The 13,323-nt window shown below is 34.4% G+C and overlaps 1 long non-coding RNA gene across 2 annotated transcripts; it reads right to left on the bottom strand.

Moving 5' to 3' along the window:
- Window positions 1-205: 205 nt before the first annotated feature.
- LOC146406372 (uncharacterized) lies at window positions 206-11,949 on the bottom strand. Of its 2 annotated transcripts, none has more exons than XR_014811830.1 (3): window positions 10,753-11,949; window positions 7,051-7,169; window positions 206-1,581 (listed from the first exon to the last, which is right to left on the bottom strand). It is a non-coding gene; the product is annotated as an uncharacterized LOC146406372 (long non-coding RNA). The 2 variants fall into 2 exon arrangements; XR_014811829.1 differs by lacking the exon at window positions 206-1,581 and adding an exon at window positions 9,637-9,738 and having other exon boundaries at window positions 3,280-7,169; window positions 10,753-11,626.
- Between the last annotated feature and the right edge of the window lie 1,374 nt (window positions 11,950-13,323).

Genomic DNA, 13,323 nt, shown 5'->3' with positions numbered 1-13,323 from the left:
AAGCAGGCCCAGCTGACTAGCTTAATTCTGTTGTCACCTACGCCCTATTTTGAAATCATGAGTGAATCTCTGAACTTAAGCAAGACTCTCCTCACCAACTGAAGATAAAGAGGTCCATATTTCAAAGGTCTTCTTTCCCAATTTGGGACTTGTAAGCCACACTACGAACAACAGAAAAACTAGATTGAAAAAGAAGCTTTAGTGATTTTTTTTTTTTTGGTACAAAGATGCTTAGCACGTGTTATTTATAAAATTAAAATAGCCAGCAATGGAGAGTAGTTAAATAAATTATGACTAACCTCTATGATGAAATACTCACCTACTGAGTGATATTTATTAAAAGGCTTTCATGATGAGTTAAATGTTATAATGTTTGGTTAAAAAAAAAAAAAAAAAAGGATTTAGGGAGTACCCTGGTAGCCTATGATTAAGGACCTGGCCTTTTCGCTGCTATGGCTTAGGTTGCTGCTATGGCATGGATTCCATCCCCAGTCCAGGAACTTCTGCATGCCAGTGCAGTGGGTTAAGGATTCGGCATTGCTGCAGCTGTGGCATAGGTGGCAACTGCACCTCGGATGCAATCCCTGGCCCTGGAAACTTCCACACACCAAGAGCGAGGCCAAGAAAGAAAAATAACCCCCTTGCTGTACAGTGGGAAAATAATAAAAAAAAAAAAAAAAAAGAAAAGAAAGAAAAATAAAATAAATTACATATAAAGAATGATCTCAATTATGTTAAGTCATACACATATGAGAAAATAAGCAAAATGTTATCTCTTAATAGATACTGATTATTTCCTTTTCTATGCTTTTCTGTACTTTCTGAAATGAGTATATATTCCTTTTACAATCAAAAAAAGGTACATTAACTTCTTAAAGATAACTTTACTGAAGTATATTTTACATATCATAGAATTTACTCAGTGCAAGTATACAATTTGATGACTTTTAGTAATTTTTTACCAAGTGGCACAATCATCACCATAAATCAGTTTTTAGAACGTTTTCGTCATCCCAGTAAGACCCTTCATGCCCATTACAGTTAACGCTCCTTTCCATTTTTGGCCCTAAGCAACCAGTAATCTACTTTGTCTCTATAAACTTGTCTTTCTTGGACTTTTCATGTAAATAGAATCATACAATACGCAGTTGTTATGTTTGGCTCTTTCACTTAGCATGTTTTCAAGGTTCATTCATGTAGGATGTATCAGTTTGTTCCCCTTTATTGCTCAGTTTTCCATTATATAAATGTACCGTATTTTGTCTATGTATTCATCAACTGATAGACATTTAGGTTGTTTCCTGTTTGAGGCTATTATGAAATAATGCTGCTGTGTGCCTTCACATGCAAGTTTTTATGTGGCCTTAAGTTTTTGTTTCTCTTGGGTAGATAACTAGGAGTGAAATGTTGGGTCAATGGTAGCTTTATGTTTAACTTTTTGAGAAACTGTCAAACTGTTTTCCAAACTGGCTACATTACCTTTATAAACTCCACCCCAGGATTTAAAGTCCAGTTTTGAGCATTTAGATATGCACCTGGATCTGGCTCTTCCATCCTCTTCTTAGCTGAGTTAGCTGGTAACTGAGGGGATAGCGTTATAAAAGTTATAACAATATTTGTATTGCCCCATGACATTTTCTTAGAAATTACTGAAGATCTCTATGCAACCTCCATATTTCCTTAAGCTCCCAATAAACAATGAATTCCCTATTTGGCTTTTCTGAGCTGTGGTGATTTCTATTACAATGATTTTGAGGCTTCACAAAGGAAGAATACATGTAACCCAGGTGATTGTCCCCTTTGGAAGATTTTTTTTTTTTTTTTTTGCTATTTTAGGGCCGCACTTGAGGCATATGGAGGTTCCCAGGCTAGGGTCTAATTGGAGCTGTAGCCGCTGGTGGACCTACACCACAGCTCATGGCAATGCCAGATCCTTAACCCACTGAGTAAGGCCAGGGATAGAACCTGCCACCTCATGGTTCCTAGTTGGATTCATTTCTGCTGCACCACAATGGGAACTTTTGAACAGGGATTTTAAATGAGCATGACAAATATTCTCATATTTCATCTCAAATATCTTAAATCTGGAAGAAGCAGGTTAAAAACTAAAGATAATGGATATAAAAATATTCAGCAAATGGGCATAACAGAATGAATATACCAGAAGAACAAATGAATAAGCTAGAATATTAGGTCAAAAAGGCTGATATATCAGATCAGGAGGGGGGAAAAAGTTGGAAAGAAAAAAGTTAAATATATGAAAGACAAGAGTGTAAGTGTATATGAATTTAACAGTCTTCCAGGAATGAAAGGGAAGAAATTTTTAAGAAGTAATAAGTGATAATTTTCTCTAATTAAATACAGATATAAGTCCTTATAATGAAAGAATGCCAAACAGGCTGTACAATAAAAACACAACAAACAAAACCCCTTACCTAAAAATGCTAAAATGAAATCAAATAATATTAAAGAAAGAATTTTAGAAGCTTTGAGAAAGTACATGCAGATTACTTGCAAAGGAACAAGCGTCAAACCAATTCAAATTTCTCTAGTGGCAATACTGAATGTAAAAAGACAAAAGCATATTGTGTTTAAAGTTTTGAAGGAAAAAGTTAAACTCAGAATTTTATTTTTAGCTAAATTATTATTTATATGTAAAGCTGGGTCAAATATCTACAGGTATATCAAGGACTCAGAATCATTACTACACAAGATCCTTTCTGAATGCACTCAACAAGAAAAGAAATGAATGAAGACTGTTTCTTGGTGTCTAAATAAGCAACGATCAATGTGTTCAAACATATTCTCAAAACTCTGAAACTAAAGCTCTAGTTGTGGGTGAAGGAGACAGACCAGAAGGAAAGTGGAGCAAAATTTAAAGGCAGTTTATTTTGTTGATGAGAAGACATAAAACACATAGAAACTGAGATAAGTTCTAGGATCTGATAAATGTACCATCATAATAAGATGTTAATATTAGAGGAAGCTGAGTGAGAAGTATATAGGAACTCTGTGCAACACTTCTATAAATCTAAAATTATTTCAAAATAGAACTGCTAAAGAGAAAAATACTAAAATATTTAGATGACAAATCCTACAATAACTATAATAATTTTGAATTTGTTAAATAAACACCAAAAGCAGAGACCCTCAAATTGAATTTTAAAATATTAAAATCCAGCAATATGTTGTCTGCAAGATGTACTTGTCAAAAAAAAATACGAAAAATGTTGAAGATAAAAGAGAAAGTATACCAGGCAAATATAATCAACAACAGCAAGAGCTAAAGGAGCAATTTTAATATGAGATACAACAGATCATAAGGAAAAAAATCATAAGGGACAAAGAGAAACATACTGACTAGTAAAAGCAAAAAGATATAACAATCATGAATATATATGTTGCTAACAATTATGCCATAAAATACATAAAGCAACAGGTGACAGAATTACAGAAAGAAAGAAATCAACAGTTATAGCTGAAGATTTTAATAAATTCCTCTATGAAACTGATATAGCAGCCAAAAGAAAAAAAAAACACCAATAAAGCCAAACCCCCCCAAGCCCCCAAAATATAGATATGAACTAATTTAACATGCTTGAGCTAATAGTTTGGAGAAGGTTACAGAATATACATTATTTTAAAGCATAAATGGAACAATTACAAAAATTGTCTATACCAAACTACAAAGCAAATTTCAGTTCATTCCTGAAAATTGATATTATATTCTCTAAACAGTATGTATTAAAATAAAAAGTCTATAACAATGAGTGGCTGAAAATATCCCATATATTTGGTAACTAAAAACAAATCCCACATTGCTAAAAATTCTTGGCTTAAAAGGTAAATGAATGTCAACTAAAACTCTGCATGTTAAATCAAGAATTTGGAGCAAATTATAACAAAGTTTGATAATGATTCATCTCAAGAAGGTAGAAAAAGAAGCTGCAGAATATATATTCAAAGAAATGAAAATTAAGTAATACAGATTGGGACAGAAATCAATCAGAGATCAACAAAAATAATAAAGATGAATCAAAAGCTGGTATTTTGGAAAGGCTGATAAGATAAACAAATACAGAGCAAGAAGCAGGGAATAAGTATGAATATATGCTTATAACATTTAATTTTAATAAGCTTACATTTATAAACATAACTATCCTAATAAATTTAAAGACCTAGACAAAATGTTTCTGAAAAAAAATGTTAAAATAGCAAAAGATGAAGCAGAACACTTGTATAGATGAAGAATCACGTTTGAAAGGATGAAAAATTAAACTGAAATAGTAATTTAATAGTCTTACTATTTCTAAATTTCTAAAAGGTCTCAGTCCAAACAGCACTACAAGCAAGTTCTTCCAAAGAACAGACTATACTTTTATTATATATATTGTTCTGAAAACCAGAAATAGAGTGAAAGTTACCTACTCATTTTGATATATATAAAGTAACCTTGATAACTAAACTGATTAAGAACAGTCCAAGAAGAGAGAATTATAGGCCGATTGCACTTAAAAACATGACAGTAAACCACTAAATAAAATGTTGGCTGATAAGTCTAAAACTGTATTGAAAAAGGAAACACATATAATCATTAGCTTGAGTTTATAATGTAGGAATGAGTTAACACTAGAAAATCTATGAGTGTAATTCACTTCATGAATGGGCAAAGAGAAAAATCCCATGATCATTTTACTATGTTCAGAGACACTTAATAAATCTCAAAACCTATTTGTGATTAAAAAGGGAAAAAATACATACAACCTCTCAGGAGACTAGAAATAGAAGGAAACTTTATTCATTTATTTATGGCTTTATTTATTTATTTATGGCTACACATGTGGCGTGTGGAAGTTCTGGGGCCAGGGATCAAACCTGGACCACAGCAGTGACCGGAGCCACTGCAGCAACAATGCTGGATCCTTAATCTGCTGAGCCACCAGAACTCCAGAAACTTTATTACTGAACGCTAACTCCCTTAAACCGACCACAAACCTCATGTCTAACAAAGAAACTCAAAATGCTTTTTCTTTGAGAGAAGAATGCTGGCTGTTAACACTAATTTTCCATGTGTTATTGGAGATCTTGAGCAATAAAAGACAAAGAAAAAAGAGGTGTAGTGATGGAAGAAAATGCATAGAAATACATGGAAAAAAAACAAAGACGAATTAACAGACCAACTATTGATAGAATAAGGTTCAGCAAGGCTTAGCAAGGCTGACAGATTTAAAAAAAACAGTATGCAATATCATTATCATTCTTTTGCCCCACCAATAACCAACTAAAGATATTTTAGGAAATAAGAATGTATAAACTATACATATTTAGAAATTAATACAATAAAAATGCTGACTTTTATGGAGAAAAACTAAAGACTCGCTAAGATAACATAAAAGGAGACAAATTAACCTCTAAATTCAATTCCAATTAAAACTCTATAGGACTTTGGAGTTCCCATCGTGGTGCAGCAGAAACAAATCCGACTAGGAACCATCAGGTTGTGAGTTCGATCCCTGGCTTTGCTTGGTGGGTTAAGGATCCGGTGTTGCCATGAGCTATGGTGGAGGTTGCAGATGCAGCTCAGATCTGGTGTTGCTGTGGCTCTGGTGTAGGCCAGTGGTTACAGCTCTGATTTGATCCCTCCCTGGGAACCTCCATGTGCTGAGGGGGTGTCCCTAAAAGGATAAAAGCCAAAAAACAAACAAACAAACAAAACCAAACCTCTATAGGACTTTAAGAGAACTTAACAAACTGATTCCAAGACTAAGACAGAAAAATGGAGGTCTATGAATACTAAAATAATTTTCAAAATGAGCAGCACCTGTAATTAAGGGGAGATTCTCCTGTAATTAAGACAGTATTTTGCTCAGTAATAAAAATACAAGGTGAATCAAACACTAGTAAAGCAACAAATAGAACAGGTAAGCAAATTTGAGAGTCCACGAATACATCCCTTGCATATGTGGAAACTTGGCAATTGAAAAAGGTGGCATCACAAATCAGTAAAGAATAATAATTTAGTATGGTACTGAGACAATAAGCTCATTACACAGAAAAGAATAAATCTTGATTCCTACTTTTAATCATATACAAAAATAAATTACAAAGAAATATAAAGCGGTTAACAATAAAAGAACTTTTTTAATGGTATTAATGTAAGAAAGAACTTCTTAAACAAGATCCAAGAAAGTATGGGTGAAAATGGAAAAATAAAATGGATAGATTTAACCTAAAAATGAAAGACCGCTGTTCAATGAAGGAAACTAGAGACAATGCTTCAGAGGGTATTTGCAAATATAAAAGAAAACAGATAAGGAATTACTACCTAGAATATACGTTGACCTTCCACAAATCAGTTAAAAAAAAAAAAAAAAAAAAGAAAGGAAGAAAGCTTGTAACACAATGTGAAGAGCAGTCCATAGAAAGGGAAACCTGAATGGCTATTAAGTGTATGAAGAGATTTTCAAGCTTATTAGTAAATAAAAAGTGTTGGTTAAAATGAACAGTAAAATTCATTGTTTTATCATTTTAGAACAAGTCAGATATTATCAAGGGCCATCAAGGCTAGGAGAAAACTGGAACCCTCATGCACTACCGGTGGAAGCATAAATGGTGTAGCTATTTTGATGTATAATCTGGTAGTGTTTGGTAAAATTAAGTATTATCCCCTAAGACCTAATACTTTCCAATACACACCCCAGAGTAATTTTTGCACAAGTCCATAAGAGATAGGTCATCACGTAATTATTTACTGTAGTAAGGCTATGGAAGGAACACAAGACGAATGAAAAGGTAAATTGTGGCATATGTATGAGATGGAAGAAATAAACAGAAATAGTGAATTAGAGTGAAAAAGTAACAAAAAGTTTTAAAAGGGAATGAAATATAATTCATTTACAGACACTAAAAATAAACATTGTATATTTTTTCAACATTCATGCATATCTAAACACATGGCAAGTAAATTGAGAGAACATGATAGTGTGCCATATGCAAAGAGTTATTATTTTCTCAATTCTGAATACTTGAGATTAAAAAGAATTACTCAACTGAGAAAACTGGAGGCCAGAGAGGTAAAGTGGCAAGGTTTCAACTCTTGGGCAGCAGAGGAATGCAGGTCTCCACTCCCCAGAGCTTTCTACTTTTCCGTACTCCTCTCCCCTGGGAAGCTGCAAAAGACAGGCATCTTTAAGATGGAAACCTGAAATAGAGTTCGCATATTTTATCCTCAGAAGCAATCTCACTTGTCAATTGTTTTCTCTCTTTTTTTGGGGGGAGGGGGGAGGCTGTGCTGATGGCATGTGGAAGTGCCTAGCCAGGAATCTGGCCAGGGATTGAACTCAAGCCACAGCAGTGACAATGCTGAATCCTCAACCACTAGGCCACCAGGGAACTCCCTGTTTCCTGATTTTTGTTCTTTTCCTTTTAGGGCTACATCCGCAGTATATGGAGTTTCCCAGGTTAGGGGTTGAATTGGAGCTGCAGCCGCAGGCCAATGCCACAGCCACAGCCATGCAGGATCCGAGCTGCGTCTGCAACCTACACCATAGCTCACGACAATGCCAGATCCTTAACCCACTGAGCAAGGCCAGGGATTGAACCTGTATCCTCATGGTTCCTAGCTGGATTCATTTCTGCTGTGCCATAATGGGAACTTCTTGATTTTTGATTATAGAAAATGACTACTATAATTCTGAGATAGGACAATTTATAAATTTAATTATTCTAATTGCTTCATGGGCATTCAAGTATAAGCAAAAATATACTTTCAGATAAAACAATTTCAGGATAAGACATACTGTTCCACTGTCAATTTGAGATTACTCAACAATACCAATCCTTAATTGTTATAGCATTATTTACTTCTATATATTACTAATCTCTGTAGTTCCCTGGAGATAAATCCAAACATTTCAAGAATTCATGATTTTGGTGACATTAATATTCAGCTGAAATATAACAATATATTTCAAGATATGGTGAAAGCTGGTATCAGCTGAAAGGTCTTAGTTTGCATATATAACAAGTTCAATTCTTAATAAATACCAGGTTTGACCGCTTTTATAGGTAAAGCCACGGATTTCATACAATTTTATAGTTAATAGGCATCAAAGAAGAAAAGTTTAATTAAATGCTTATATATAGCATTGGAAAGGGGAAAAGGGGGTTTCAAAATATTTTATAGGAAGAGACACTTTAGAAGGCTGTTTATAGTTAAAGTCTGTAGTTATGGTCTGCTGTATATCATATTTTCCTAAGTTATCCCACGTAACATTCAGAAGATGTAAAAAAGGATGGATTATTATTTTTAAAATGTTCAATTTATAATGATAAATTAAGGACAGTGACTATTTAAAATTTCTCAGTCCAACGGTAGAGCTGGAACACCTCATCACACCAGAGGCCGCTCATTAGCCATCTCTGAAGACTTATATTTTGCTAAATCTGAGGCCCCTTCTTTGCCCTCCTCTTATTTTTAATTTTTATTTTTTTGTCTTTTCTAGGGCAGCACCCACGGCATATGGAGGTTCCCAGGCTAGGGGTCTAATAGGAGCTGTAGCTGCCAGACTACACCAGAGCCACAGCAGCATGGGATCCAGGCTGTGTCTGTGACCTACACCACAGCTCACAGCAATGCCAGATCCTTAACTCACTGAGCGAGGCCAGGGATGGAACCTACAATCTTATGGTTCCTAGTTGGACTTGTTAACCATTGTGCCATGATGGGAACTCCTGCCCTCCTATTTAACCTCTCAGCAGCATTCACAGTTGATCCCTCTGTTTTGAAATACCTAGTTTCTTTTATTCTACTATATTTATTTTCAAGCTTGTAATTCACTTTTGTTTTCTTTGTTGGCTCTACCTATTGCCAAAATACCTTCCCATCTCATTTAATGATACCATTATCTACCAACTGCTCACTAAGAAACCTGGGAGCCATCACTGTGGTCTCATTCCTTTAAAACCCTCAAATCCAATTCTTAAGCAAATCTTTGCTCTTCTTTACAAATCCTAGTCTAAAAGCCTCTATTATATGTCCCAGACTTCTGCAATGGGTACCTCTGGGTCTTCCTAGTCACATTATTGTCCCAAATAATCATTTCTCCACACAACAGCCAGAGTTATCTTTTAAAATGATGTATCATAATATAAATTTCTAATGGCTTCACATTGTATTTATAATAAAACCTCATTATCTCAAACCACAAGACTACCCATAATCTGGTCCCTGACCACCTAACTCATCTTGTTTATGATCTGCATGGCCAACTCCTTCCTCATTCATGTGTGAAACCAACTTTCATATCCTCAGATACCTCCCCATCTTTACAGATTGATAGAATTGTTTTCTACCTGAAATTACCTTATATTTCTGCTTCTTCCCATAGAACTAAGCTTATTTAAGCACAAGGATAATTTGTTCCTTCTGGTATCCTTCAACCTTAGGACATGGCACAGTCCCTAGCACATAGTAGGAACACAGTAAATATCTGTTGAATAGATGAAAGGATTAGAAAAATGGTATGTCCCTTTTAGTATTCTGAGCACTTTCAGATTTCGTTCCTAACTGCCTCATGGTGGTAAAGATAGTAATGAGAAAGGGGGAAAATTTAAGTTTTAAATCGTCAAACCTACCCTACTTAATAAAGTGCCTAAGTTTGTGGTCCATATTCATTCACAATACAATTCACTTTTAAGAGTCCAAGATAAGTAACTCTTCAGTTGAAGGCCATTAACCTATAGAGGATTAATGATAACACAGCAAAACTTAAAATGGGTTTCTAGAAAGATAAGTATAAATTTCCATTCATTAACTCTAAAAATTGAATTGGGACCATAAAACTATTTTTTGTAACAAATAAAAACAAACTCAAAATATTAGATGTATACTGCTTAAGTAGTTCCTTGCTGGGATAATGCTATCAATATGCTCCCTTCTACTGCTATTTGAAATGCCACTGAAATAGGAAGCAGTTGATCTGCTTCACTCCTTTCCTCCTACCCCCACAACTTGGAAGGCTAAAAGATTTGCAATGTGCAGCGACATTAGTTTTATATATTTACATTGAAACTTGGCCAAAAGGCTATTAGTCTGAAAGTTATTTTGCCTTTCAAAAAAAAGTCTGATAGCATCATTGCACTTTGAGATCAGGGTTGGCCCATTCTACTAGGTTGAAGGTTACACCTGAGAACAGTATTATTTTCACATACAAAATAAATCAACAAGTGGTTTCTTAGACACTGCAGCCCTTAAAGTGTTTATTTTAAAGCAGCATAACAGGCATTTGGGAGAGTACATTTCTTCCCCTACTTGATTTAATTTTCTGCTCAGAAATGTTTTATACCAAAGGATTAATTTCTGAGACATTTGCTTGCAACATGAACTGTTCCACAACAGATCATTAGACAGGGTTTGTGAGAGGCCTACTCTTTCATGAATGCTGTTGCAAAGCAGAACACGGTAACTGTAAATGCGGAAAACATTTAAACCCTGATATCCAAACAAAATGAGTAAGATTTTTAGCACTATTTTCTGAGAAACATACTTAAAACATTCAAAAGTCATTTTACAGAAGTATACATTATTGAATTATTTGATCCAGTATGAAGTGTACCATTTAAAGACACTGTGTTGGCCTTGTGCTAAGATTAATATTTACGAAGTAAATATTTAAGAGGTAGATTATGTAATTTTAATTACTGATAAAGAATGTGTACTTCCAGTCAAAAATCCTGCAGTGCATGTCTTACATCTTGTGACTCATCCTGCACCTATCAGTTGATTCTCAAGTATTAATTTGTGGGACTTCCAAGTAGCCATCCTCTGCCATGCTCCTAGTCATCTGCTTCTTGCCACCTAGTTAGCGAGCTCAAGGAGGTTACATCATTTTAAACACTATTTAAGAAAAAGAAAACAGAAAAGTCATCATGCAAACAACTATGTAATAAACTGCAAAATCAAACAACTTTGCATTTTCCATATCATCATTACATTTCTTTGTTGATGTAGAGTTGAAAATTTGTTTTAATTATCCTCAGTATTATTTAAAATAGATGCATAAAAACCTAGTATTTTAGTAAATAGTTGGAGATAGGCAAACATTTTAACAAAAATTAGATATTCAACACAGCATTAATATGTTACTAATATAGCAACTAAGCACACAAAAACTTCTGACTTCATGGGATGATTAAAACTTCTGTTTTTTTTTTTTTTTTTTGGCTTTTTGCTATTTCTTGGGCTGCTCCCGCGGCATATGGAGGTTCCCAGGCTAGGGGTCTAACTGGAGCTGTAGTCTCTGGCCTATGCCAGAGCCACAGCAACGCAGGATCCGAGCCGCGTCTGCAACCTACACCACAGCTCACGGCAACGCCGGATCGTTAACCCACTGAGCAAGCGCAGGGACCGAACCCGCAACCTCATGGCTCCTAGTCGGATTCGTTAACCACTGCGCCATGATGGGAACTCCTGGATTTTTTTTTTTTTAAATCCATAAAATCATAGGATTAATGCCCCAAAAATTATCAATTAAAAATACTCTTATTTCAGAATGATAAAAAAAAAATCCAACACCTCTAGATTAAATTTGGACACTGTCTTCCACATTAGACTTAAGTCATAATGTAGAAGTTAGTGGTATACTGGCAATTCTTTTCATGACATATGCTTGAGTTAGAAACAAGTGATAGTAAATAATGGAACCTGGAGAAAAAGTAGTGATGGACTAGGGAGTGAGTTTTGTACTCCCACACATACATACACACATATGCCTGTAAAAAAATATACTGGCCAGCCATTAATGTGGATATTCTGACCAAAGTTTACACTGTAAAATCCTGGCCAAGACAAAACAAAGTTGGCCCTAAATAAGGTATTTAAGAAATATTTCTTTTTCTTGCTAATGTAGATTGGCATCTAGCTTTGATGTCATAAAATTTGAAGGTGTAAGACTGATTTAAATTATTCCAGCAGGTTTAAAAATAACATAGGACTATAAAGAAGTAAACATTTAGGAAAGCTCACAATGGTCTCTCCTATGCCATTACCTAATTTAACTCTTTTCAAGACTCTAAAGCAAATGGAGTGGTACTAAATTTTAAGGAATATATAGAATTACTGACACAGTTGTTTAAGGAATATATAGAATTACTGACACAGTTGCTTAGTACCATAAAAACCCAAGTTCTCCAAATGGCATTACTATTTTAACTTGCCTTAAAATTTCAAAAGCTACAACTTTTCAAATTTCATTTAGTGATTCAAAGCAAACAAAATTTTTGAACAATTGTTTAATTAATGCTATTAAGGGCATGGACTGGCTAGAAGATACATTAAAAATTAATAGTCTTGAGTTAAACAAAAGCTCTGATATACTTACATTTAAAAAGTTAAGAATCTCTGATGTTTCCATTAGGGAAGTTCTTACAAATTATTCCTGCTTATAATTTTACAAAAAAAATATAAGATGCTGCTAGGGAAAAAGAGGGAGGGAAGACAACCTAATGTAAAGATAATAAACCTAAAAAAATTTTTTTTTTTTAAATTTTTGGTCACATAAATGAAGTCCAAGATACTTGAGCTTTAAATTCTGGGACCTGATATCCATCCAGTCTCATAAGTCCCTGGATACTATCAATGCTTTGAATTTTATTTAACAAAATAGTTAAATGTCAATTCCTTAAAATGTTCTATGTCAACTTATCTCAAAAACCCTACCTGAAAAGCCAATTTCTTCATTTTTTGCTACATATCTCAATCCAAAATTATGTTTATCACTGTTAAGAGGTTAAAAATCCCATGTAAAAAAATGAATTACGTACAAAGGATGAAAATCCTAGCCTTAACAGAAATTTATATGCTCAAGTTCCACCTCAACAAATTAAACCAAATGAAAACTTCAGGTTTATTTAATGCAATCTAAAATAATATTATTTTTAAAATGCAGTTTTGGTAAATAAATGTTTAGAGTACCTCTCAGGACCTGGGTTAAGGATCTGGTGTTGCTGTGAGCTGTGGTGTAGGTTGCAGATGTGGCTGAGATCTCATGTTGCTGTGGCTGTGGTGTATGCTGGGAGCTGTAGCTGTGATTTGACCCCTAACCAGGGAACTTCCATATGCAGCAGGTGTGGCCCTAAAAAGCAAAAACAAAAACAAACAAGAAGAGTAAGAGGAAATCATTAGGCAAATACCTTTTTATGCTGTGGACTAAACTAATATTCTAGACCAGCATAATCTGCTTCATATGCTAATTGGATATCCCCACTCCCAACCCTACCCCAAAGAAAAGTGTACTTAACTGATTTACTGAATTTAAATAAAAA

This window comes from Sus scrofa, chromosome 1 (genome assembly GCF_054392235.1).
Source record: "Sus scrofa isolate SSC_HxYL_T2T_F1_AM1 chromosome 1, Sscrofa_HxYL_maternal_Yorkshire_Landrace_v2.0, whole genome shotgun sequence".
Taxonomy (NCBI): domain Eukaryota; kingdom Metazoa; phylum Chordata; class Mammalia; order Artiodactyla; family Suidae; genus Sus; species Sus scrofa.
Note: the sequence above shows the minus strand (reverse complement) of the source record. Positions and strands in the feature narration are given on the sequence as shown.